The 26,001-nt window shown below is 47.3% G+C and overlaps 2 non-coding genes across 2 annotated transcripts; both read right to left on the bottom strand.

Annotated features, from left to right (window-relative positions):
* Positions 1-21,623: 21,623 nt before the first annotated feature.
* On the bottom strand, positions 21,624-21,695 carry TRNAC-GCA (transfer RNA cysteine (anticodon GCA)). The gene has a single exon. It is a non-coding gene; the product is annotated as a tRNA-Cys (tRNA).
* Positions 21,696-24,987: 3,292 nt separating this feature from the next.
* On the bottom strand, positions 24,988-25,059 carry TRNAC-GCA (transfer RNA cysteine (anticodon GCA)). Its single transcript has one exon. It is a non-coding gene; the product is annotated as a tRNA-Cys (tRNA).
* Between the last annotated feature and the right edge of the window lie 942 nt (positions 25,060-26,001).

The following is a 26,001-nucleotide window of genomic DNA, read 5'->3' as shown; positions in this document are numbered from 1 at the left end:
CCAACCAGGCCTCCCACACCCTCCTCACCACCGATTTGGATCGCTTGTTATTCCCTTGTCCCTGGGTTTATTAACACCACTACCTTTCCTCTCACCTCCCCATCCCCCATATCCCCACGGAACTATTGGTCCTATTGTTTTCTCCTCCAATTGTTCATCCAGCCTATCTTATTTAGACAGACCTGCAGAGATAATAACATGCACAAAAAGAAGACAGAGCACAACCAAGCAACAATATACAACAAAACAACAACAAACCAATGACAAAAACAAAACAAAACAAGAAAGAAAAGCTTGTAGTTAGTTCAAGGATTGTTTGTTGGCCTTTAGGAGTATTTTCCAGTCCAGTCTGTGGGGGCACCACACCCTGGCCCCAAAGTACACTTTCAGCATTCCCTGGGGACCTACCACTCCATTCCCTTGCTGTTCTGTTGCACCCCCTTAATGTTTTGCCTCGGTGTGGCGGGATCTGATTGGGTGCAATTCCCTCACTGTGTCTCCAGTGTCCCCTGTAGGGCTATGGGTCAGTGAGGGACATCATGTCTCATAGTAGGGCTGGCCATGTGGTCCTCTCTGTCGACTAGCTTCTCTAATTGGGAACATCAACCTTCTGGCCTGGTGGGCCATGATGTTCTCCACTCTCTCCTCCTCTCCCTTTATCTGCTCCTGTGTGCTCCGATCAGATATTTCCCTCTTCCAGAGCTGTAGATTCAGTGCCGTCCTTTGAAATAAATTCTTCTGAGGGGAGGGGCAGGTGTCCACTTAGTAGTTGGTGTTGGGGCCGGCCCCCAGACCTCTCCACTGGTTCCCTACTCCATGCCGGCATGTTGCATTCACATCTTGGAGCACCTGGTTGAAGTTTGGTCCCTCTTTCCTTGTGGAGAAACAGACAATACCCTCCCCTTCGGTGGGTTAGTGCCCTGTGCCCCTGCTACCCTTTTCGTTTTTATTGTTATGTTTTTCCTTTCCCCACCTCCTTTTTAGTTGTCTACCATGTGTATCCCTGTATTTGGTTGGGTCCCTGCCATATTACCTGGTCCTCACCCCAGGAATATTTGTATACCGTAGCTTTTTACCTATGCCCCCTTTGTCTTTTCTTTTTTTAAGTTTACCTCAGCAGTCTGAATTCTTTCTATATTTAAGTCAATGCTATCTTGAAGTCTTTTTTCCCCTCTGGGTGAGGTTGTTCTATGTGGTGGTCTCTTATTTATGCTTGATGAGTGTTGTTTTTCTGCCCACACTGGGTCGGCAAGAATCTTTTGTAGGTCTGGGCTTCTTTTAACTTATTCTTTGAGTTTTTCCTTGTCTTGGAAGACTCTTACTTCTCCATCTATCTTGATCGATAATTTGGCTGGGTTGAGTATTCTTGGGGTTCGCATTGTTTTCCCTCAATTTTTGAAATATGTTACTCCACTCTCGCCTCTTCGTCATAGTTTCTGCTGATAGGTCTGAGCATATTCTTATTTGGGAACCTTTATATGTGATTGCTTGTTTTTCCCTAGCTGCTCTCATGATTTTCTCCTTTTCCTCAAAGTTGGATAATTTAACTATTACGTGCCTTGGTGATTTCTTCTTGGGATTCACTCTAGCTGGTTTTCTTTCAGCTTCCTGAATGGTTGCCTGGTTTTCATTCACTAAGCTGGTGAAGCTTTCCTCCAAGAATTCTCTCACTATTTCTGAAGATGACTTCTTAGTTGTGTCTTCCTCTGGTAAGCCAATAATTCTAATGTTGTTCCCCTTCATAGCATCAGACATAGCTCTTAAGTTTTCTTCAGTTTCTCTGATGATCTTATTAGATTTTTGTTCGCGTTTGTTAAAGTCTGCTTGGCTGTCCTCCAAGTCACTGATGAGGTACTCTGATTCCTCGAGTTGCTTCTCAAGGTCCTTTGAGTGAGCAACTGGTTTTTGTTATCTCCTCCCTAAGCTCCTGTATTTCTCTTTGGTTTATGGCTTTTACCTCTTCTATCATTTCATCCCTTTTCTGTATTGTTTCCCTTATATCCTGTATGATTTTAAGTAGCATTCTGAAAATTTCTTTCTGTGGTAGCTCAATGTCTGCTTCTTTTATGCATGTCATTATGTTCATGACATCTTCTGCAATTGCCTTTTGTTTCTCCTGTTTCATCGTTGAGATCGTTGGGGCTGATGGCTGTTTGCGTAGTGTTGTTTTAGATGAGCCAGATGCCATTTTCCAGGGAGTCGAAGAGCACTGGCTCTCTCTGAGACTTGTAGGAGTGCTTCTTCGAACTGCCTATAGCTTATTTCACTATGGAATTAATCTACCACTTTATCTTCCTGTGGCTTTCCTCTCAGGGGAGTGACCCAGAAAGCTGGTGGGTTGCCTGATTTGGTGTTGCGGAGGTTGGGCAGAGGTTCCTGCAGCATTTTGAAACGTTGAGGAGTGTTGGCCGAGCTGCCTTAGGACCCCAGGCACATAGGCAGGAATTCCCCTGTAAGACGTTGAGCAGAGTATCCCCTGGTGGAGGTTGGCATGGCCTTTCCTAGCCTTGGGCTAGCTACACAGGATGGAGCTCACCTACCTGGGTGTGGAGCAGGCGTAAAGGCCCTAGACTAAGGGGAGTGGTCTGGAAGTTAGCAGTAGTGTGTGAGAGACCAAGAAAGAGACAAAGAAAATGAAAAAAAAAAGTTAAAAAGCAAGCCCGCTGAGCCTGTGGGGGGGCGGGCGGGGGAGGAGGGGATATAGTGAAGAGATGGAAACAAAGCAACAATGTAGCTGAGTCGCGATCCCTGCCAGTGGAGCTGCAAGGGTTTAGTCCCTGCTCCAAGGAGGCATAGGCAAGCTGTGGCTGTGTTGAGAAAAGACCCCTGCACAGCCCTCCAAGACGGGGGGTGGGGGTGGGGAGGACAGAGTGGAGCTGCAAGGGTACAGTCCCTGCCCCGAGGCAGGTGGCGGCAAACTGTGGCTGTGTTGAGACCAAGCCACCCTATAGGCTCCAAATGGTCCTGGGCTCCGGCAGAGACAGTGGCAGGGCCAAGGTCAAACCCCAACCGACCTCCACTGAGATAAGCAAAAAACCCTCACCCCATAAAAACCCCGTGGGTCTGCCCCTACTTATCTTTATGATGCTCCTCCCACGTTCCAGCAGTGTTGAATTTCCCTCTAAGCAACTCTCCTGGGTTGAATTCTGCGGAGTCCCTCTGGTATGTGATACTCTGGCGACATCTTGACGGAAGTCCCAGGTAACAGTCTTAATATCTATCCTACCTGAATTTTGAGGCCCTCTCAAGAATAGATCTGAGTCATCAAATATGACTGACAGAACACCTGGCGAGCTGTGGGAGGACATCAAGAGTATCAAACATGAAGAAAGCAAAAGGCAAAAAATAAAGACAATAAAAAGGCAAGAAATAAAGACAAAATGGATTTCAGAAGGGACTCTGAAACTAGCTTTTGAGCAGAGTAACTAAAGTAAATGGAATAAATGATGAAATAAAAGAGTTGAGCATAAAAATTCCAAGGACCGCTCAAGACCTCTTTAAAGTGCTAAAGAACAAGAATGTCCCTGTGAGAACTACGGTGTGGCTGGCCCAAGCCATGGTGTTCTCAGTCACCTCATCTGCATATGAAAGTTAGACAACACCTAAGGAAGGCTGAAGAAAAATGGGTGCATTTGAACGATGGTGCTGGTGAAGAATACTGAAAGAACCATGTATTGCCAAAAGAACAAACCACTCTGTCTTGGCAGAAGCACAGCCAAGAATGCTCCTTAGAACTGAGGATGGTGAGACTTTGTCTCATGTGCTTTGGGCATGTGATCAGGAGATACTTAGACCTGAAGAGTAGAAGTCAGTGACAAGGAGAAATACCATGCATGAGATGGATGGGCACAGTGGCTGCAACGATGGGCTCAACATAAGGACACTTGTGAGGACAGCACAGGACCGGGCAGTGCTTCCTTGTCATACATCATGTTGCTGTGAGTTGGAGCCAACTTGACAACAATTAACAACAACGACTCCAAGGAATCCTTGGAGGTTCAAGGCCATGCACTTGGCGAGAAAGAGGAGGGAAAGGTGGGAGATGGAAAACAAAGCAGAATCCAGCCATGTGATGGTGGAGTAGAGAGAGAACTAGAGAGAGAATTTGAAACAAATGTTCTGGGAAGAAGGGTGGTGGTAGTGAGATAAAAGTTTCCCACATATACACATACAGCTTCCAATCAGCTCTTTAAGAAATCATTGCCCAATGAGGTGTCAATGGGATCTGGTATCAGGCATCAAAGAAAAAAAATCATATCATTGTGAATGAGGGGGAGTGCAGAATGGAGACCCAAAGCCTATCTGTAGGCAACTGGACATCCCATTACAGAAGGGTCAGGGAAGAGACGAGCTAGTCAGGGTGCAGTGTAGCACTGATGAACATACAACTTTCCTCTGGAGTGGTGGTGGTGGTGGTGGTGATGGAGGAGAAGTGGTCTCAGCAAGAAGTGATTTTCAAAGCCAGTGCACCCCTCTAGAGATATATGTAGTGAATGCACAATGTGAGATCTAGTCATGATTCTACTGCTAATCAGATGCATGTGCTCGGGGCATGTCTCTTAATCATGGCCTCTCTTTACAAGTGTGTGACACAGTGCAGCAAACCAAATGAGTGGCTCTCAGTTCTGAATCATTATAATCATCTGAAGAACTTGTTAAATATGGAGTCCCTGGTTCTCACTCCCAAACAAGCTGACTCGAGAGGTCAGAAGTGAAGCTGGTAAACTTTTGTTTTTATAGATGCGCACCTCTTGCCCTCCTATCTCACCCCGGATGACTGCCAGAGGCAGCCCAGGCTGGGGACCATTGCTGTAGGTTAGTACAAAGACCTTCCACTGTAAGATCCATGTTTCCAAGGCCACATCCACACTTCCAGTGAGATACCACATCTCCATGGAGATGCCAGCAAGGTGTTCCCAGAGGGTCCAGTGTTTCCACTGAGATGCTCCCACCTCCTTTGCTGCTCATGTTTTCACTGGGATGCCCACATTTCTAGAGACCCCTGCATTTGCAATCTGATGGCAATCAATGTTTCCACTGCGACAGGTGCCTACATTTCCACTGAGACCCCTTTGACTGTTAGGCCCATATTCTCAGCTGTGGATGGATGGGAGGAAGGAAGGAAGGAAGGATGAACTGATAGATGGGTGGATGTGGGTGGATGAATGAGTGGGTGGGTGGATGCAGAGCATGTTGAACAAAGGCATGAGAGGCTAACACTACGTGGGAAAAGGTGGAAACTGTGAGGAAGGAAATTCCATTTGTAGTAGAGCAGGTTTCCTGGTCTGGCTGGAAATCAGAGAATAGCTTATTGTTTTACATGAGTTCAAATTTAATTACAGAGGTGAAAGTATCTGTTAGATAATTAAGATGAGAAGAATGTTTAAGAACACATGGAAAGGTGTGAATGTAGCTGCTCCTTGCTTGTTCTTGCTGTTACTCCATGATTTGGGTCTCACGGTTCCAGCCTCCTTTCCATTGATGGGTCCCATGATTCTCAACCTGCCTTCGTGGAGGGGAGAGAAGGATCAGTCAGGTCCTGCAGGAGCCCCAGGTAACTTTCTCTACCTTGGACTTAGTCCCGTGGATCTCCTGGAATCCTCCACTGTGGGCCCTGCTTCCAGAAAGGCAAGATGTGAGTCTGATGCCTTATTCACCCCTAAGAACTTAGAACACTGGGGACATAGCCTCCAATCTTCCACCCAACAGGCTGAGCTCAGAAAGCCAACACCTCACCATGGTGCTCCTTCTGACTCTAAGTGAAAAGCCTTGGCTGGGCGCTAAGGAACATAAGCAGGAGGTGGAGACACAGTTCCCAGGCCCTCTCTGGGGTGCTCACATGTATGAGAAGTAAGATCTCAGTGCCAACCCCTGAAGGAGTGGAGGAGGTCAACTTGGATGTGCACTTCTAAGAAGCAGTTGGTTACTTTTGACCTGCCTCTTCATCCTTTTTTATGATATAATACAAGGTGTCTTGATTTGAGAGGAGCAAGGTTAAAAGTGAGACTTGTGGGGCACCTGCACGTGAACCAGAGAAGTCTTTATCTACAGCAAATGCTCTTTCCCTGACTACACCTGCCCCAAAAGGGAGGTATAACTGTGTCGACACTTCAGGGCCCCTGGCCAACTCCTCCTCTTAATCTTTCCCCCATCACTTTGATATGCTCTAGCAGCCCCTCCCCTGATGCTCAACTTATCCAGGAAACCCTACATACCAGTCACAGGAGTGGATGGGGAATACGCTGTGCTGAAAGGGGGTTCAGAACCCAGGTCTGGAATGTCCTTTAATGACTTGATGCCATTCATGATGATTCACCAATTTAAATGGCAGAGTGTCTTTGAGTGTAATTATACATGATTTAATTTTGAATGCATTAAATTTTTTTTCAACTTTTCCACATTGAACATATTGCTTTTGTAATTAAAAATGTTACTTGGGAAAAGTGATACTCTAGAGAGCTCCATTCCTAGAAGTTTACCCCTCAGGAATAGTCATGCAAGTGGATAAAACTAAAACTCAACCCACTGTCATTAGTTAATTTCAACTCATAGCAACCCTATAGGATAGAGTAGAACTGGCCCTGTGGGTTCCCAACACTGTAAAGCGTCATATGAATAGAAAGCCTCGTCTTTCTCCTGTGAATCATCTGGTGGTTTTGACCCGCTGATTTGTGGGTAGCAGCCCAACATATAGCCCATTTGGTCGCCAGGGCCCTATAAAGACTTGTGGGCTTGCAGAGCCATCGTAGCGTTTGGTTTTGTTTTAGCGATTAGTTGGAAGCCACTCAAATGTTCATCCATAGGTATTGGTTGAAAACATTATGGTACATTCAAGAAGAGTTCACTCTCATTGTCACCGAGTCGATGCAGACTCATAGTGGCCCTAAAGGGCAAGATAGAATTGCCTTTGTGAATTTTCCGAGACTGTAACTGTTTATGGGAGTAGACATTCTAGAACAGAATATGATAAAACAGTAAAAGATCAACAGCTCAAAGTACTATTGTATTGCAAGATAATGTAGTGACCAGCTCTTATCTTACACATTGGACAGGTTCTAGAGGGGTACAATCTGCAAGAAGAAAACTTACAGGTAAGAGAAAGGACAGATGCAGTTGGAGCTTGGGGGTCCCAACAGTATAGATACTCCAGAGACCAGGGCTTTGTTAGGGGCGAGTTTATATTGTCTTTAAGTCCTGTAGCCAGCATGCTCGTGGCAGGATTACACAAAAGACAATTTACAATTCTTGAGGCATACAAAGAAACAGTAGTTCTTTAGTTCAAGCTGCTCAAAGACAGAGGGGAGGATGAGGCTTGGAAAAAGAAGAAACTGATAAGCTTGCAGGTGGCTGCTTTCTGCAACCTTTGCCAAGGAGCAGGAGGCAAACTATCTCAGGCAGAGAGACAGGCCAACAGTTGCTTCAATCAACTCCCTGGGATGAGCTGTCAGCATCCTTCCATGACCTTGGGCCATAAAATGTGTTGGTCCATCCCGTTAGCCTGAGAAACAAACTGAGCTTTCCCTCAACACATATAAAGATATATATAAAACGTGAGTTCAGTTTGGATTTGTGTGTGTGTGTGTGTGTATGTGTGTGTGTGTGTGTGTGTGTGTGTGTGTGTGTGTTTAGGGAGGCCTGGTGGTGTGGCTGCTAACCCAATGCAAGTTCAGCATCAGCCTCTCTGTGGGAGAAAGATGAGGCTTTCTACTCCCACAAAGATTTGCAGTCTTGGAAACCCAAAGGGGCAAGTCTGCTCTGTCCTATGGGATCATCAAAAGTTGGAATTGAATTGATAGCAATGAATGTGCATGTGTGTGTGTGTATGTGTATAATAATTGTTGAGAAAAGTCTATAAGAAATAGACCAGAGAGTTAATAGTGGGTTAAAAGTGGATCAAGAGGTCTGTGCCTCTGTGGGTCCAAAAGCCACCTGCCACTCTGGCCCACCACCACATGGTCTCAGAAGTTCAGCCCTTTTATCCCTGTGCCTCTGATCTCTCTGTAGTATGACCTCCAAAAATTCAGGCAGGGATCTCAAAACGTGCTCTGTTGGTGGCACTTTTTCCTTGATGGTCCTAGGAATTCTCTCTTCTCTCTGCTTCTAAGCCAGTCTCCTACACACTGAGGAATGGCAAAACTGACCAATAGCCTCTGTGCATGTTTCACACACCTCATTCGCATGTCCCACCCTCTCCAATCATTTGGTGGGAGGAGCAAGCACATGGACTGAAGAGCCAGATTTAACCAATTTCATTTAATCACAAGTGCAAGTGGAAATCTTTTAATTTGTAGTATGTACATGTAGTGACTCCCATCTCCTTGTGTTCCCCTCCTTCTGAGGTGGCCCTTTCCTTTAGAATCCAGCATAGACGGAGATTCATCTTAACCTCCTTGGTTTTGTTTTAGGTTTCCAGGTTCTTCAGGGAGCCTTTCCTGACATTTGCTACTGAGTTACCCACCTTTACCTCCTTCCCTTAGATCCCAATCAGTGTGGTCACCACACAGTGCCTGTTCCAAATCTGAAACACCACCCAGCCTTTCACCCATTGTGTTAGTCTAGGCAGACTAGAGAAACAAATTCATAGACACTCATATGTGTATTAGAAAGAGCTTTATATGCAAGAGCAATTGAATAGTGAGAAAACATCCCAGCCGATATTATTAGCCCATATGTCATATACCAATCTATAAATTCCTCTTCAGACTCACACAGCACATGCAATGATGCTGAATGCAGGAAGATCACAGGCCATTGGGTGGGAAGTCTTATGGATCCAGAGGCAGTGGAAGCATCTCAGCACTAGCAGGGGTCTCCACATGGCTCCTTCAGCTCCAGGGCTCTAGTACAGCTCCATGTGGCTTGTCAACAGGAATGTCTCACAGTAAGTCTTTGTCCTGTCTCCAGGGAAATATTTATCTCCTTAGCACCTCCAAATGAAGTCATCAAGCTGCGACCTGATTGACAGGCTAACTCCACCACTTCACTCTTTCTTCAGTCTCAAGTTGACAATAAATTATGTAACTACCACACCCATTTTGTCGGCCACATTTGTTTCAGATGTTTTCATTTCTCTCATGTTCTAGCCACATCCTTCTGATGTTGTTACTCTTCTTGACCACCATCTTTCCTACCCAGGTGGCCATACTGAGCGCATGGGGCACTTTGCATTGGGCCAGAGGTAGCCCTGTGTAGATTGCCTGGGGCTTGGGCCACACACAGGTCAGGTCCTGAAGGGCTCTTCACCTCAGAGTAGCCACTCAGGCAGGCCACACACCTTTTGTGCACCTGACCTCCTACAGATTTCCCAAAGATTTTCTCAGATTTACTGGAACTTGTGCCAGCACTGGGATAAATCGCACCCAAGGCAGCTGTGTTATATGTCTGAAAACAATAAAAGGCATGCTGTGGCAGTTACACAATCTGGTGTCAACTTTAGACTGAAGAATGAAGGGGTGGAGTTTAGCCTGTCAATCAGGTGGCAGCTTGATGACCTCATTTGAAGGTAAATAGCTCACTGGAGGCAGGACATACAGACACTCCCTGTGAGACATTCCTGTTGACAAGCCACATGGAGCTAGGCTGATGGCAGCCAGAGCCTCGGAGCTGGAGGAGCCACATGGAGACCCATACCAGCACTGAGATGCTTCCACTGCCACCAGATCCACAAGATTTTCCACCCATCGGCTTGTGATCTTCCTGGATTCAGCATTAAAGGACATGTGTTGCATGAGTCTGAAGAGGAATTTATAGATTGCTATCAGACATATGGGCTAATATTGGACTGTGGACTTGATCTCGACTGGGATGTTTTCTTAATATACAATTGTTCTTTTATATAAAGCTCTTTCTTATACACATGTGAGTTGATAAACTTGTTTCTCTAGTCTACCTGGACTAACACACATGCTAACCTCCCAAATCACCCGAGGTGGACAATAAAGTCAGGGAGGAACAACAGCATTATGAAAGTAAAGACAGGTGTTCACAGTTAAGAGCTGGACGGCAGGTCGCTGCCCAACATGGATCACACATCTGGTAGGAGATATGAATAAGCCCCCTCCCTGCCAGAGGGTGACACTGTCTCTGCTGGGGGAAGAGGTACTGTGGCACCCCTTGCAGGGCACGAGGGAGCAAGGCATGGTGGCAGTCCTTCTGGTTCTGGTGGCTCTATACTGAGCAGGACACCCCCGGGTCCTCTTCCTGAGTCGGCCCTTACTGACCATGGGCAGAGGCACGCTCCCGCCTTCTCAGTCTGGGAGTGGCCTGTTCTCATAACAGAATCAGTCTTCATCTGGGAGATGGAGTCCTTTGCTGAGTCCCCAGAGGAAGCAACTGGGTGGCTGGCAGCTCCTGCTGGTAGGGCTTCAATGAGGAACCCACCTGGCCAAAGCCATAGAGCCCTCCAGACCTTTTTCCTTCACCCTGATCTCCTTCTGCAGTTTCCCTAACTTTTCCAGAAGGACCAGTGTCATTGACCCATACCAGTGCATGTTCAACATGAGACCCCAGGGTGGATGGAGGTGGCAGTCATCAGGGTGGGCTCCAGCCTCCATGGGTGCACCCTACATTCGCATACCGACATCCACGAGTATTTTACCTGAACAGTATGCCATTAAATGGCTCAACTGCCCCTTCTTGTGGCCGAGCCAGCTTAGATAGTCCAGTCATATTCTTAGAGTACCCTGCATCTTACCTTCTAATTGTATCATAATCTATAAGGTTTGCAGCTATTCATAACTATCTACCTACCACGTTTGCTGTGCTGCTGGAAGCTATGTCACCTTTATTTCAAGTGCTGTCTGTGATAGGATGATACCTATTCCCCTTCAAGGAAAACCAATCAATACAACTATTACTCAAATTTATGCGCCAACCACAAAAGTTAGTGAAGAAATTGAAGAATTCTGCCAACAACTTCAGGCAAACATACATCCAACATGCAATCAAGATGTATTGAAATGAAAGCATCTGTTCCCAGGGTGCTATTCATGAGAGACCCTGAGTCTGAACTGTTGGTCCTGTGATCACCGCGATGTCCAAGGCCACGGGTATGGCCCGGAGGCAGAAGTGCGGTTACAATGTCAACGAAAGCGGGTGAATTAGGATGCTCCATGGCGGGCTGCACTGCCCATCAAGTACTCTCACGTCCAACATGCCTGCTGAGATGGGGCTGCCCATGGACCCGAACGAGGCAAGGCCGTGACCCCCCTGAAAAGAAAGGCATACGCCGTGCAGTGCATGGCAAGAGGCAGAAGGCGCTTTTGCGGAAGCCTTAGCATTGAACGAGCTGGAGGCAGAAACCAGCCTCCCCCAAAAGAAAGGCCATTCTCTGTCACAGGACCTGTTCAGCTACGTCCACCAGACAGCAGGAACCAAGGGGAGGCCTACAAGGCCAAGGCCCAGGATGAGAAGAATTACTATCAAGATCCCCTGGAACAGATTCGGAATAAGATCAACGCCTACAAACGTTTTTACCCAGCCAAGTGGCAGTCCTTCATGGATTATAAGAATAAGATGGAAGTAGAATGATTGACTTATCCCCACAGAGGCCTCCTCCTGGGCCAGAGCAGCTCAAGCCAAGTGTGAAGCCAAAAAGGGGTTTCAACTACTGGTGACGGTGAGGCTGGCTAAACCTCATGGGGTCCACACTGCTCCCCCTCGGGGAGGGTACCCAGAGGGTCTTGTTTCTATTCTTGTATTCTTCAGAGGCTCAGGGAAAAGCGGGAACCTTCCCTTTACAGAGCAGGTGGGTTGCTTGTTTGAATAGTGTACATAATAAAACAAGGCTGTTACCAAAAAAAGATGTATTGATCATTATTGACAATTAGAATGTGAGTTTGGAAACAGGAAGGAACAGTAGTTGAAAGATATTGATTTAGTGATAGAAATGAAGCTGGAGCTTGCATGATAGAATTTTGTAAAACCAACAACTTGTTCAAAGCAAATACCTTTCTTCAACAACACGAAAGGCAGATAGCTATGCACTTGGATTTCCTGTGTTAGTCAGGGTTACCTAGAAAAACAAATGCGTGGACACTCATATGTGTAAGAGACCGCTTTATATCAAAGAGTAACTGCATAGCAGGGCCAGCCCTAATCCCCAAAATGGGGACACCCCCTCCCCTCCCAGAAGAATGCACTACAGAGGACAGCACTGAAGCTATAGCTTGGAAAGGCGCACCTGTGATGAGAGCACACAGAAGCACACGAAGGAAAAGGAGAGAGAGTGGGACACATCTGGCCCACGAAGCCCCGAAGACACTATTCCTGCTCAGAGCAGCCAGTGCACAGGACCATAGAGCCAGCGGCACCACGAGACAAGATGCCCCTCACTGACCCACAGCACTGCGAGGGACAACCCTGGAGGCACAGTGTGGGAATTGTGCCTGATCTGACCCCACCACACTGGGGCAAATGCTAAGGGCATTCAACAGAACAGCAAGGGGAGCAAAACAACGAAGTCCCTCAGGGAATTCTAAAAGTAGACTTTGGGGCCAGGGCATGGCAGCCCATCAGACTCGACCGGAAAACATGCCTAAAGGTCAACAAACAGACCTGGAACTATTTATAGGGTTTTCTTTCTTTTAAATTTTTATTTAATTTGTTTTTAAAAATCATTTTATTGGGAGCCCATACAACGCTTATCACAATCCATCCATCCATCCATTGTGTCAAGCACATTTGATGCCATCATCATTCTCAAAACATTGTCTTTCTACTTGAGCCCTTTGTATCAGCTCCTCATTTTCTCCCTCCCTTCCTCACGAACCATTGATAACTTATAAGATATAATTTTTTCATGTCTTACACTGTCTGATGTCTACCTTTACCCACTTTTCTGTTGTCCATCCCTCAGGGAGGGGGTTATATGTAGATCCTTGTGACCAGTCCCACCTTTCTTCCCCTTACCCTCCTGGTATCGCTATTCTCAATCTTGGTCCTGAGGGGGTTATCTGTCCTGGATTCCCTGTGTTTCCAGCTCTTATCTGTACCAGTCTAGCCAGATTTGTAAGGTAGAATCGGGAACATGATAGTGGAGGAGAGGAAACATTAAAGAGCTATATTTCATCAGTGCTATACTGCACCCTGACTGGCTTGTCTCCTCCCCATGACCCTTCTGTAAGGGGATGTCCAGTTGCCTACAGATGGATTTTGGGTCTCCACTCCACACTCACCCTCATTTACAATATGATTTTTTGTTCTTTGATGCCTGATACCTGATCCCATGTGATCAACCTCGTGATCACACAGGTGCTTCTTCCATGTGGGCTTTGTTGCTCCTTAGCTAGATGGCTGCTTGTTTATCTTCAAGCCTTTAAGACCCCAGATGATCTTTTGACGGCGGAAAACCATCAGCTTTCTTCGCCACATTTGCTTGTGCACCTGCTTTGTCTTCAGTGATCGTGTCAGGAAGGTAAACATCATGGAATGCTAGTTTAGTAGAACAAAGTGTTCTTGCATTGAGGGAGTACTTGAGTAGAGGCCCAATGTCCATCCGCTACCTTAATACTAAACCTATAAATATATGCACATAGATCTATTTTCCTATTGACATATATAAATATATTTACATATATACATGCCTGTATTTAGACCTCTATAAATGCCCTTTGCCTCCTAGTTCTTTCCTCTATTTCCTTTTATTTTCCTCTTGTCCCACTATCATGCTAAGCCTTCATTAGTGTTTCAGTACTTCCTCTTGGTTACATTGCCCTTGATAAAGCCCTACCAGGCCTCCTACACCCTCCTCACCATAGATTTTGAATCACTTGTTGTTCCCTTGTCCCTGGTTTCTTAACATCCACTTCCTTTACCCCCTCCCTGTCTCCTGTGTGCCCCCAGAACATGTGGTCCCGTTGTTTTCTCTTCCAGATTGTTTCTTCTGCCTATCTTATCTAGATAGACCTGCAGAGATAATAATATGTACAAAAAGCAAGACATAGGCAAAACAAAGCAACAAAAGAAAACAAAACAGCAGCAGCAACAACAACAAAAAAGCCTGTAAATAGTTCAAGGTCTGTCTGTTGACCTTTAGGAGTGTTTTCTGGTGGAGTCTGTTGGGATGCCATGCCCTGGTCCCAAAGTCTACTTTTGGTATTCTCTGAGGACTTTGTTGCTCTGTTCCCCTTGCTGTTCTGTTGCATACCTTTAGTGTTTCACCTCAGTGTGGTGGGGTCAGATCAGGTGCAATTCCCACCCTGTGTCTCCAGTGTTGTCCCCCAAAGCACCATTTGAGGGACTCTGTGTCTGGCAGTGGGGCCGGCCTTATGGTCCCTTCTGTGCTTTGGCTGCTCTGAGCAGGAATGTTGTCCTCAGGGCTTGGTGGGCCAGGATGTGCTCCACTCTCTCTTCCTCTCCCTTCATTTTCTCCTGTGTGCTCTGATCAGACATGTTCCTCTCCCCTTGAGCTATAGCTTCAGTGCTGTCTTCTGAAGTGAACTCTTCTGAGGGGAGGGATGGCTGTCCATGGTTTTTCTTTGTCATTGCTTTTGTTGTTGTTGTTTGATTTTCTTTTGTTGTTTTGTTTGGCTGTCTTGTTTTTGTGCTTATTATTGCCTCTGCATATCTGTCTAGATAAGAAAGGCAGGATTAACAATCCAGGGGAGAAAACAATGGGATCAATGGTTGGGGTGTGGGGAACGTGGGAGAGGGAAGGTGGGGAAAGGAAGTGGGTGTTAACAAACCCCTGGACAAGGGAACAACAAGTGATCTACACGTGCAATGATTCTAAATACAGGAAGATCATGGGCTGGTGATGGAATGTCCTGTGGGTCCAGTGGTGGTGGAAGCATCTCAGTACTGGCGTGGGTCTCCATGTGACTCCTCTAGCTCCAAGGCTCTTGCTGCCATCAGCCTAGCTCCATGTGGCTTGTCAACAGGAATGTGTAGGAAAGAGACAGAGCACATGTCCTGCTTCCAGGGAGGAAGATAGGAGTTCCCAAAATCCTTAGAAGAAGGCCATGCCCACACAAAGGCATGATTGGTTATGACCTGATTGACAGGCTAGACTCCATCCCTTCACTCAAGTTGACAGGAGAATATGTAACTGCCACACTTCCCCAGAGGGAATCCACAGAAATCAAACTGAGGAAATCTGTGAGAAGAGAAGATGGAGAAGCTCAATATCAGCCTCTAAAACCCTGCCAGGGGCTGATTTTGGACTAGACCACTAACTACTCATATGTAAATTCAGGATAAAGCTGAAGAAAATTACACGAAATCCACAAGGCTCAACATACAACCTTGAATTCCTGTCCCTGAATTTTGAGAACATCTCAAAAACAAATTTGACACATTGGACACTAATGACAAGAGACCTGATGAGCTGTGGGAGGACATCAAAACCATTGTTCACAAAGAAAGCAAAAGATCATTAAAAAGACGTGAATGAAAATAAAGATCAAATTGGATGTCAGAAGTGACTCTGGGCTGCGGAGAGGCGGACCGGAACCGCGGCGGCGGGGCAGAGGGCTGGCCTCGCGGCGGAGTCTGGCCTGGCCCCACCGCTAGCCTCCGAGGACCGTTGCACGCTGGTCGTCGAGGCCCAGGCCCTCGAGCCGCTGCGACCCGGTGAGCGGGGCCGCGGGGCCCTTCCGGCCTGGGTCGCGGGGCGAGCGAGCTGCGGGCGCTGGCCCGGCCGGAAGTGCAGAGCTTTGTGCCGCAGACCCGGGGCGGTGCCAAGGTCTGGCCGCGAGCGCGGGGTCGCGGATGGTGGGGTGGGGGGCGGCGCGTTTTGTCCTGGCCGGGCGGTGGGCTGGGTCCCCCCCACTGCAACCCCCTCCTCAGAGGGTGTTCAGGAAACGGCGCTTGGCGCCGCGCTGCAGGCTGAGGGGCTGTTGCTTGCCGGGTGGCGGGCGGGCAGAGGCGGCTTTTTGTACCAGAACGTTGCTTCCGTGTTTTCCAGGCCAGATTTGGGACCGATCAGGAAAATGTTTGAGGGTGAAAATATGGCTGTTGTCTGTCTCTGTAGAATTAGGATTCTGGCCATTTTACTGATTTTCGAATGTAGAGCTACTCTTTGGGGTGCCCACAAAGTAAAAACTACCCCAGTTGCTTGCAGAAACCGAGCGTTCGCCTACGAACTTGAAGAGACACTATTTAAATTAAGGTGTTCTTCAGACAACCTTCTGTTCATCTGCGGTTTATACACTTTTACAACTTCTCCACGATTACAAACAAACAAACAAACAAGAAACAAAAACAACAAAAAAAGAAGTGACTGTGGGAGAGGGCTATGTCTGATCAGAGCACACGGGAGCAAATGAAGGGGGAGGAAGAGAGAGTGGAGCACATCCTGGCCCACCAGGCCTTGACAACGAGATTCCCGTTCAGAGCAGCCAATCCAGAGAGAAGACCACATGGCCAGTCTCACTATGAGACATGACATCCCTCACTGACCCATGGCCCTACACGGGACAACACTGGAGACACAGTTTGGGAATTCTTCTCAATCTGATCCCACCACACAGAGGCAAAACATTAAGGGCGTGGAACGGAACAGCAAGGGGAGAAGAGCAACGAAGTCTCCAGGGAATACCAAAAATAGACTTTGGGGCCAGGGAAATTCAGAAGCCAGCTAGTTGGCCAACTGACAGAAAAATCTAAATATATATGTACCCATTCCAAAGGTGATCTAAAAGAAAGCTCAAACTATAAAACAATATCGCTCATATTACATGCCAGTAAAATTTTGCAGAAGATCATCCAACAATGGTTGGAGCAGTACATTGACAGGGAGCCACATTCGGAAGAAGACGTACCATTGCTGATGTCAGATGGATCTTGGCTGAAAGCAGAGAATCCCAGAAAGATGTTTATTTGTGTTTCATTCATTGTGCAAAGGCATTAAACTCTGTGGATCATAAAGACCTATAGATAGTCTTGAGAAGATTGGCAATTCCAGAAGACTTCATTGTGCTCATGTGGAACTTGTACATGGATTAGGAGGCTGTTGTGCCAAAAGGCAGGGAATACTGTATGTTTTAAAATCAGGAGAGCTGTATGTCAGGGTTGCAGCCTCTCACCATACTTATTCAATCTGTGTACTGAGCGAATAATCAGAGAAGCGGGCTTATATGAAGAAGAATGTGGCACCAAGATTGGAGGAGGGCTTATTAGCAACCTGCAATACATAGATGATACAGCCTTGCTTGCTGAAGGGGAGGCAGACTCGAAGCACTTGCTGATGAAGATCAAGGACTGCAGCCTTCAGCATGAGTTACAACTCCATATAAGGAAGACCAAAATCCTCACAACTGGACCAATAGGTAGCATCATGATGAATGGAGAAAAAATAGAAGTTGTCAAGGACTTTGTCTTAATTTGATCCACAATCAATGCTCATGGAAGCAGTAGCAAGAGATCAAAAGGTGTGTTGCATTAGGTAAATCTGCTGCACAAGGCCTCTTGAGAGTATTGTAGAGCAAGGTGTTCCTTTGAGGACTAAGGTATGCCTGACCCAAGTCATGGTCTTTTCAATTGCCCCACATGCAAGTGAGAATTGGACATTGAATAAGGAAGATGGGAGAAGAATCGATGCATTTGAATTTGGTGCTGGCGAAGAATATGAAAAGTACCTTGAGCTACCAAAAAGACAACTCTGTCTTGAAAGACATCCTTGCCTCTTCCTTTGACGCAAGGATGATGAAATTCATCTTATTCACTTGGGACATGTTGTCAGGAGAGACCAGTCCCTGGAGAAGGACGTCATGCTTGGCAAAGAGTCGAGGGGCAGTGAAAACGAGGAAGGCCCTTAAGGAGAGGGATTGACCCAATGGCTTCAGTGATGGGCTCAAGACAGGAACACTTGTGAGGGTGGCGCAGGTACAAGCAGTGTTTCGTTCTGTTGTGCACAGGGTCTCTCGGTCAGAACCGACTCAATGGTACCGAACAACTAAACCAACAGCAGTCTTTATGGAAGCACACTGCCACCTCTTTCTTCCATGGAGCAGTTGGCGGGTTTCAAACGCTGACATTTTGGCTGCCGTGGCCCCATGCAGTTTCGTTCACTGAATATCTGAGGTGCAGTGATTTCTTTGCTAGGGCTCTTCTAGCCATAGTTTTCTAACTCCCACCAAATGACTGGGTGCATCCACTAAAGTAAGATGTTTGGGCCTCTAATGAGGGGATTGCTCAGTTTTGCCATCCCACTAGGTTTAAAATGAACTGTCTCAGAAGCTGGAGGTAGAGAGTCTCACAGCCTTCAAGAAAGAAGAGCCAGGCGTGGTGTGCATCCTCTGGGTCCTGGGATTCTTGTGTGCTGAGCCTCCCTGATCCAGAAGTCAGAGCAGTGACCCCACAGGAGCACCAGGAAAATGTTGATGTCAGAGGCAGCAGAGCCGAGAGCCACAGGTGACCCAGAGCATCCGGCTTCCTGGCCTGAGCAGCGCGTACAGCTGAGTGTCTTCAGGCAGGAGGAGCCTTGTCTGCAGAGCAGGTGTCTCCAGGCCCTTCCTTGGGGGTTAGGTTGTTGCCCCATGGGACCACAACTGAGTGCTCTGGGGCTGACACTAATGGTGGAGTGGAGTGTCCCTGGAGCATTTGTCAGCAGTGCTATCTGAGTTTTCTAACACTTGCCCAAGCAGGGAAGAGACCCAGGGACCATATGATTTAAAAGCAAAAATCAGAGAGAGGCGTGCTTTGGGCTTGGCTGAGGAGAGGTGTCCCTGCCTGTAACCTGAATATTTGTGATCCTGAATTGTAACTTGTTAACTTCCACACCCCTGTAATTGTGAAGCCTGTGATTCCTGTCTGGCTACTGTAATAAATGATCAAACCAGCAGCGAAGTGGAAAGCAGTGGGAGAGGTGATCAGTGGCAGACCCAACAAAGAAGGGTGGAAGCATGTCTGATCTTGAAACAGGTGAAGAGAGGGCTTAGTAAGATTCTTTATTAATTTAAGCTTATTTCATTTCATAACTGAAGTGGCTTTAAAGCAGAAAACATAGGAACAAATGATTTCCTTGTGGTTTCAGGCCAGAAAACAGAAATGTTTGCTAGGGAGAAACTAGACGAAAATTACTCTTTTGCATCCCAGGGGAAAGTAAGACGAGGCATTCCACCGTGCTGATAGTTGCCTGGCCTGGACCCCGGAGCAGAATGTTGCCAGGGCTGGTGCTGCATGAGGGCCTCAGTGAACTGCTGGTGCCCTGTGAATTTTTTCTTGCCTTTGTCGTGTCATTAGAACTTATGGTGAATTAATATGCCTTTGTTTCCTCTTAGAAGTTGGAGATTAACGTAGATTTTATTGAAATGACTTTAGAGGGAAATATTAGATACATTAAGCGTTCATCAGGAGAGGACTGAATTAGGAATTGCTAAGACTTTTATGATTTTTTTTCACCCCGCAGACACTGCTCACTTAAGTCTCCCCTTTATGATATTTTTTAAGCAGAGTGAAGATTTAATTAGCAAAGTAGGCTTTAATCACGAAGCAGGTCACCTCGTGATTTGAGGAAGCTGATGACCGCTCAGGGCGTGGTATGGGATTTCACAGGAGTTGGCTAACAGTCTATCTCATTGGCTTGCCTTATAACCTATCCTGTTTCCCCACTGACCATTATTACTGCATCCTGATTGGTCTTTCTTTCAACTTGGTGGTTGGTCTCCTAACCCAATGCCGGTGCACCTCATTATCACATAAGGTGATATCATGTGGGGTGGTGTTAGTCAACAGGTTATCTGGATAGGTCCTCTGCAATGGATAATGCAAGGGAATGTGGATGGGTTGTCTGGATCTCTAGTTGTCCTTGACATGACCAGTGGACTGGACCAGTTGAGATCATTCAGATGCTCATGGACCTTCCAGGCTTCTAGCTGACCCTGACAGTCCCCCCTGAGGAGAAGAGGACTCTGAATTCATTCAGGATATTGGGCAATGACCAATCTGGCTACTTCCAGCTAAGCTGGGACTCAGGACTAAACATTTTTTTCAAAGTCCATTCTCTGCATGACCTTGACCAGTGAGCTGTCTGATCCACCATCGGGAGTGGGTGGGACTGTGCCCAGAGTGTGCTTTGTTTTAGTCCCCTTACCATTTGCTTTGGTTTCCTTAGCAGTAAAACTGAAAACAAATGGTTATTTTGAAATCAACAAAGGCCAGACCAGGACTATTTGTCAAAACCCGAGGAAGCAGACTCTTGTTATGCCAGCACCCAAGGCAGGAGCAGCCAGCGCAGGCGGGAGCAAAGAGGAAGAGACAGGGCTAGGTTACTGACAGTTAAGATTGCTAGTGTGCTTCTCCCAGAGATATATATATATATATCCCCTCCTTTCTCTGACTGGGGAGACTTACAAAGTACTGGATTAACCCCACCCCTTGAAAGTGACATTCAATAAAAACTGTCCAACTTGCTCCTGAGGCTTTCTCATCTCAGCAGGCAGCCCAAGTCATGGCCACTGGGTGACCAGGAAGAAGATAGGCTGCTGCTGACCAACCTCCCCAGCTCATTCCAGCCTCCTAGTGTTCCTGTCCCAGGCCACCCCTTTACAGTCACATAAGGCTGGATCCCACTGTCTATCCCCGTGTCTGATCCATCTTGCAATAAAGTGGGTCTTCCTCCTGCCAAAGGCCTGTTGCTATGCTTTGCCTTAGCCGTGGCTGCAGGCAGAGGCCGGCCTCCTCAGAATTGACCTTGGGCTCATGGCGAGTCTGGTTCTCTCTCCCCCGTGAGAAATCAGAGGTCAGATGCCACCCCCACGCATTCTTCACAGCCTTTAGTTATCGAGTGCTGACACAACAGAAACACAAGTGGGTGGCTTGAACAGGCAGAAGTTTATTCCCAGAGTTTAGGAGGCTTGAAGCCTGAATTCAGGAGCCAGTTACGGAAGACCCCACCCTCTCTGTTGGCTCTGGGGTAGGTCCCTGTCACTAAGCTCCCCCAGGGTCTAGGAGTCTCTCAGTGCACGACCCGAGTCCAGAGGGTACACCCCGCTCCCTGCGCCTCCCTCTGCTGTCTGAGGGTCCCTCTACCTTCACTTGCTTCTCTCAGGAGATATGAGGTGGTTCAGGCCACATTCAAGGGAAGCTCCTCACATTGGACCAGAGCTGTGACCTGAGTGAAGAAGTTGCCTCCCAACCAATCCCCTTACAAGAGATTGGCTGATCCTCTCAGATTACATCATGGGAGTGATTGCATCATCACATTACTCCCAGGTGACATGACGTAAGTACTAAACCACTGAGAACCAGCTTGGCCAAGATGACACAGATCTGTCGGTCTAGGACACTAGCATCTGATTGTGGTGGTTGGGCTGGGGCATTCCACCCCATCCCAGGGTGAATTCCTTGGGGGACAAGAGGCACTGACAGGGCGAGTTGTTCATCACAGGAGAGGAGCTGTACACTGTCCCCCACAGGCTACTGGAGGGTGCTGTTGAGGCCAGGTACAAAGCCACGCCCACACTGGTCTGAGGAAGCCATCATCAAAATCACACATCTTATTTGATGGCTCTTGGGTAGGGAACTGGGACACAGCACTTTGATGGACTTCTGGCTGGCTCAGATTGAGACTTGGAAATAAGATCCACTGGGTGAACTCCCCAGTTTGCTGGTTCCAGAAGTCTTCTTACCTTCTTGTTTAAGGATGAACAAGTTGAAAATTCGGGGACAATTTAGGAAAAGGGAGGGGGCACCCGGATTTGAACCAGGGACCTCTTGATCTGCAGTCAAATGCTCTACCCCTGAGCTATACCCCCTTCTGTAGTTAATAGGGCCTAAGTAATGTCTTTCACCTGGTAGCCACACCCAACTTCCTATAAACTTTTGTGTTGCCCCATTAGGGTGAACCTCTTGGGTGCTTCCAGACCTGCTTTGTGAAAACCCATCAAACCACCATGACAAGGTTTGCCTCCTCAGAAGTCCTGTACCCTGTGGCCTACTGCTTCCAGGCAGCAGCCTAAAGAAGCATGGACCTTTGCTATCGAGGGGCTGTCAATCACATGCCTGTGTCCATCTTGGTGGGCACAGAAAAAACAGACAGCTGAGTGATTGATGTGCCTGCCCAAACACATCTAACGATGGAGCCAGGCCTAGGAATAGAATTCTGAGTTAAGAATGTGTACACACTCCACTCCAACAGATCTCGACACTGTTTTCCCAAGTGGTTATACCAGTTACACAAGCTCTGGCAGGTTTGAGAGTTACTATTGTGCACATGCTCAGTACACCGGTTTTCGCCGTCCTGGGGAGAATACAGTGCTACCTTAGTGTGGTTAGTCTTTAGCGCCCACGATCACTGAGGCCTGAGTGACTTTTCATGTGCTTCTTGGTAGTCTGGATGTCTGTGCTTATGAAGTCTGTTCAACTGTCTTGCTCGTTCTCCTATTGGATGATCTATTCTTAATTTTTTCACTCAAGGTTTTATTTAGGTAAGAACTCTTCCTTGAATGTATAGTAGATGCTTGGTTCTGCTCTGGGGGTTGCCCTTTTACTCTCTTAATGATGTCTATTGATGAACAAAAGGTCTTATTTTAGATGTAGGTGATCTGTATTCACCTGGCACAACAGGAGAAGGGGAGTCAAGAAGAACAGGAAGAAATGGAAAGTGTGGCCAATGATCTCCATGAACATCTGCATCCTAAGTCATGAGACCTAAAGAACTAGATGGTGCCCATTACGATTACTGAGCCTTTTGATGAAAGGTTCTATAGAAGAATCCTAATCAAAATGGGGAAAAGTTGTGGACCAGAATTTCAAAATGCTATGGAATCCAGACAATAGCACTAAAAAGGCTGGAGGAACCCATGAAACTATTGCCCAGAGATAATCTTTAAATCTTAAATCAAAAGAATCCCCTAAGGTCTCCTTAAAACCAAACAATTGTTTAGCTTAATTAGCAAAGACTACCTGCATGAAACATTATGCTATTTTAAATATGATCTATATGGGATCACTGGATCCCTGGTTGCACAGTAGTTAAAAGAGTCAGCTACTAACAAGAAAACAAATCAGATGTTTGGACCTACTAGCTGAAAAAAAGTTGTGGCACTCTGATTCCATGAGGGTGACAGTCTTGGACTTGTCTTCAAACAAGCAGCCACCTGAGTGAGGAATCACTTAGCCCACACAGAATACCAGCTTCTGTGATGCAAGGATCGTACATAATGAAATCCAAATCCAAAGGAGGGAATGATCTCAGAGCTTGCATTCTGATCATCAGTTTGCAGAAGACTGTGGATGACAACAGAATCACAAAATCCATTTTCAGAATCCACACAGGTATTAAACCTCCAGTGAATCCCCTCTGCACGTAGTTGAGGAACGTGAATAACTGATATCAGAAGCGCACTGTGCATTATGACAGATGTCGGTACATTAAAACGTCACGTTATCATCTCCCTTTGCATCCATTATAAAGTTGTTTCAGTTGTTAACATTTCCTGCTCTCTTTACATTTGAGATTTTTCCCAAGTTTTGTCTAGTCGTTGTTTTGGGTTCTTTTCTGATGGTGTTGGTGTGCCCTCCTCCCCCATTTGAGTTTTCTATGATTTTCTGTAAATGAAATCCAGGATAGGCAACTCTAACAGTAACTGGGTTCACAATCGCCTGTAGGCACAGCAGGGAGGACGAGGAGCAAAGTGGAGCTAACAACCATGAGTACAAAAAGAAAATGTGTGAAATTGATTTTGGAGATGGTTGCACAGTTCTTCCTGATATGACGGAATCCTTTTAATGATAATATGAAGTATATGCTAACAATACTAGTAAAAAAAAAAAAACATCAGCCGAACCCAGACTCTGTGCCATTAGTGAGTTGGAAACTCTATGGAGCGGTTCTGCCTGTCCTGCAGGGCTGCCCTGAGTCAGAATGGACTTGAGGCAGTGGGGTTTGACCAATTGGGACCCAGATGACAGCTGCAATTTGAAAACTGGGAGGGGAAACATGGGGCCACTCAGTGTCTGTTCATGGGGGAGGCACAACTCACAAAGGAAGGGAGAGGGGCAGAACAACCAAGGTCAATGACCCTCTGGGACACTGTGCTGCTCGGGGCCGGAAGTGGATATCCTGCAGGAGCTTTGGCAGCTGTCTTAATGTCTGAACAGATGGAAATGTCTATGAACTCTCTGAAGTCCCCTCACATGCAAAGACCTGGAGTCGCTCGTCTTCTGGGGACCCGTTGGGCATGCACGCCACAGATGTTCAAACAGTACCCCGGCTTCCTCATGTCCCGGGCTCCTTACACCTTCTGCTCCAAGGTGGGCTCAGCCCTGTTACAACCCCAGAGGCCTTGGAAATTCACCCAGCTCATCACTCAGCACACAGCTCTGGACCAAAGCAAGAGCTAGTTCTCCTACTGGGAAGGTGGGGACTGGAGGACGTGGTGTGACAGGAAAGCGCTATAGACATAGAGAGAGGTGGGAAGAGCCAGTCACTAGGTAGACTCTGGACAGAGCATGAGTGTCCCATGCTACACTCTGTGAAGGGAAGCTTACAAGCGGGGTGGCTGTCATGGATTGAATGATGACTCCGAGATGGTATGTTACAGTATGTTGGCTTGCGACTGTGAACTTGTTTGGTAATGGGGTCTTGAGCTCCCCAAACATTTATCCTATAGGATAAGTTGGCAGGAACAGATATGAACAGAGGGGAAAGGCAGCGCGACATGGAGGCGGACACCGAGATTGGCAGGAGCCACCGGGAGCCAGCAGAGAGGCACAGAGGACGTTCTCTCAGCTCCCTCAGAAGGAGTCAACATGGCGGACTTGTAGGCACAGCATTGTGAGACACAACCAAGCTCTGTTCTTTAAAGCCATTGCCGTTGAGGTATCTTATTTCAGCAGTCCCCACAAACCACGGGGTGGCCTCTGTGGACTCCAGTAAGGCTGGGCAGGTGAGGTCCACACTCATAAAAGACACAATCTTGTGACTCCACTTAAGCATGCAGGCAGGCTCTCAATCATGTGACTCCACTTAAGCATCCAGGCAGGCTCTCAATCATGTGACTCCACTTAAGCATCTAGGCAGGCTCTCAAAATGACCCATAAATAAGGGGCCGCCTGGATTTGAACCAGGGACCTCTTGATCTGCAGTCAAATGCTCTACCCCTGAGCTACACCCCCTGGCATTCCAAGGTGGCCTAATTAATGCTCTTGAGTTTCAAGGCAGCACCCAGCTCTGTAATTGTAGCTGGTGCTTCCCTCTGGACTGGCTGACTCATGACTAGAGCCCTTCCCTCAGCTCCCTGACCTTCCAGGTCTCCTTCTGCCTGGACCATCAGCAGAGAGAGAGGAGAGCAGCTTTCTGCAGAGCCTCAGCCATTAGCTCTGCCTTTGTGGTTGAGGCTGAGAGCAGGCCAAGGTCTCTAGAGTGACCCACACTGACCCCTCTGGACCCAGGGCCTAGCCTGGGCCTTTTTCCTTCAGTGAAGACCAGAAGGAGCAGTGTGTGTGGTTCCTGTCTGCCATGACTAAGTGCCACAAAGGGGGTGGCTTCAAGTGAGAGATGCACTCATGTCCCCATTGAGACCGGCTGAGGGTCCAAGCTGAGGGTGCCAGCCATCTGAGACCAGTTGGCCCTCTGAGGACTCTGAGAGACTCTGCTCCTGGCCTCCCTCCTGGGTCCTGGCAGCCCCAGGGCACTTGGCACACAGCTCCAGCTCCATGACGCCCTTCCTCCGTGTCTAGGCTGCTCTCCTCTATATAAGCAAGCGCTCATATGAGATCAGGACAGACAGCACCCATGTCATTGAAGCCATGACATCATTGAGGACATACTTTTCAAACCAGGTCATGCTTATAGGAATCAGGGTTTAAGACTCTTACTTTGAGAGAGCCATTGGGACAAAAATACCTCCCGTGTGTGGCTTCGCAAACATGAATGTATTTTCATATAGCTTAGAAGGTGAGCAGTCTGAATTTAGGGCACCAGATCCCGGGGAAGTGAGTGCCCAGATGTGGGGGCCACATCTGACTTCCTCTGGCTGCATGATGAGGAGAATCCGTTTCCACACCAGTCTGCGGTCAACCGCCACAAGGCAGAGATCTGACTTGGCTCCACCCTCC

The sequence above is a fragment of the Tenrec ecaudatus genome, chromosome 9 (assembly GCF_050624435.1).
Source record: "Tenrec ecaudatus isolate mTenEca1 chromosome 9, mTenEca1.hap1, whole genome shotgun sequence".
NCBI lineage: Eukaryota > Metazoa > Chordata > Mammalia > Afrosoricida > Tenrecidae > Tenrec > Tenrec ecaudatus.
This window is presented reverse-complemented; position numbering and strand designations above follow the sequence as displayed.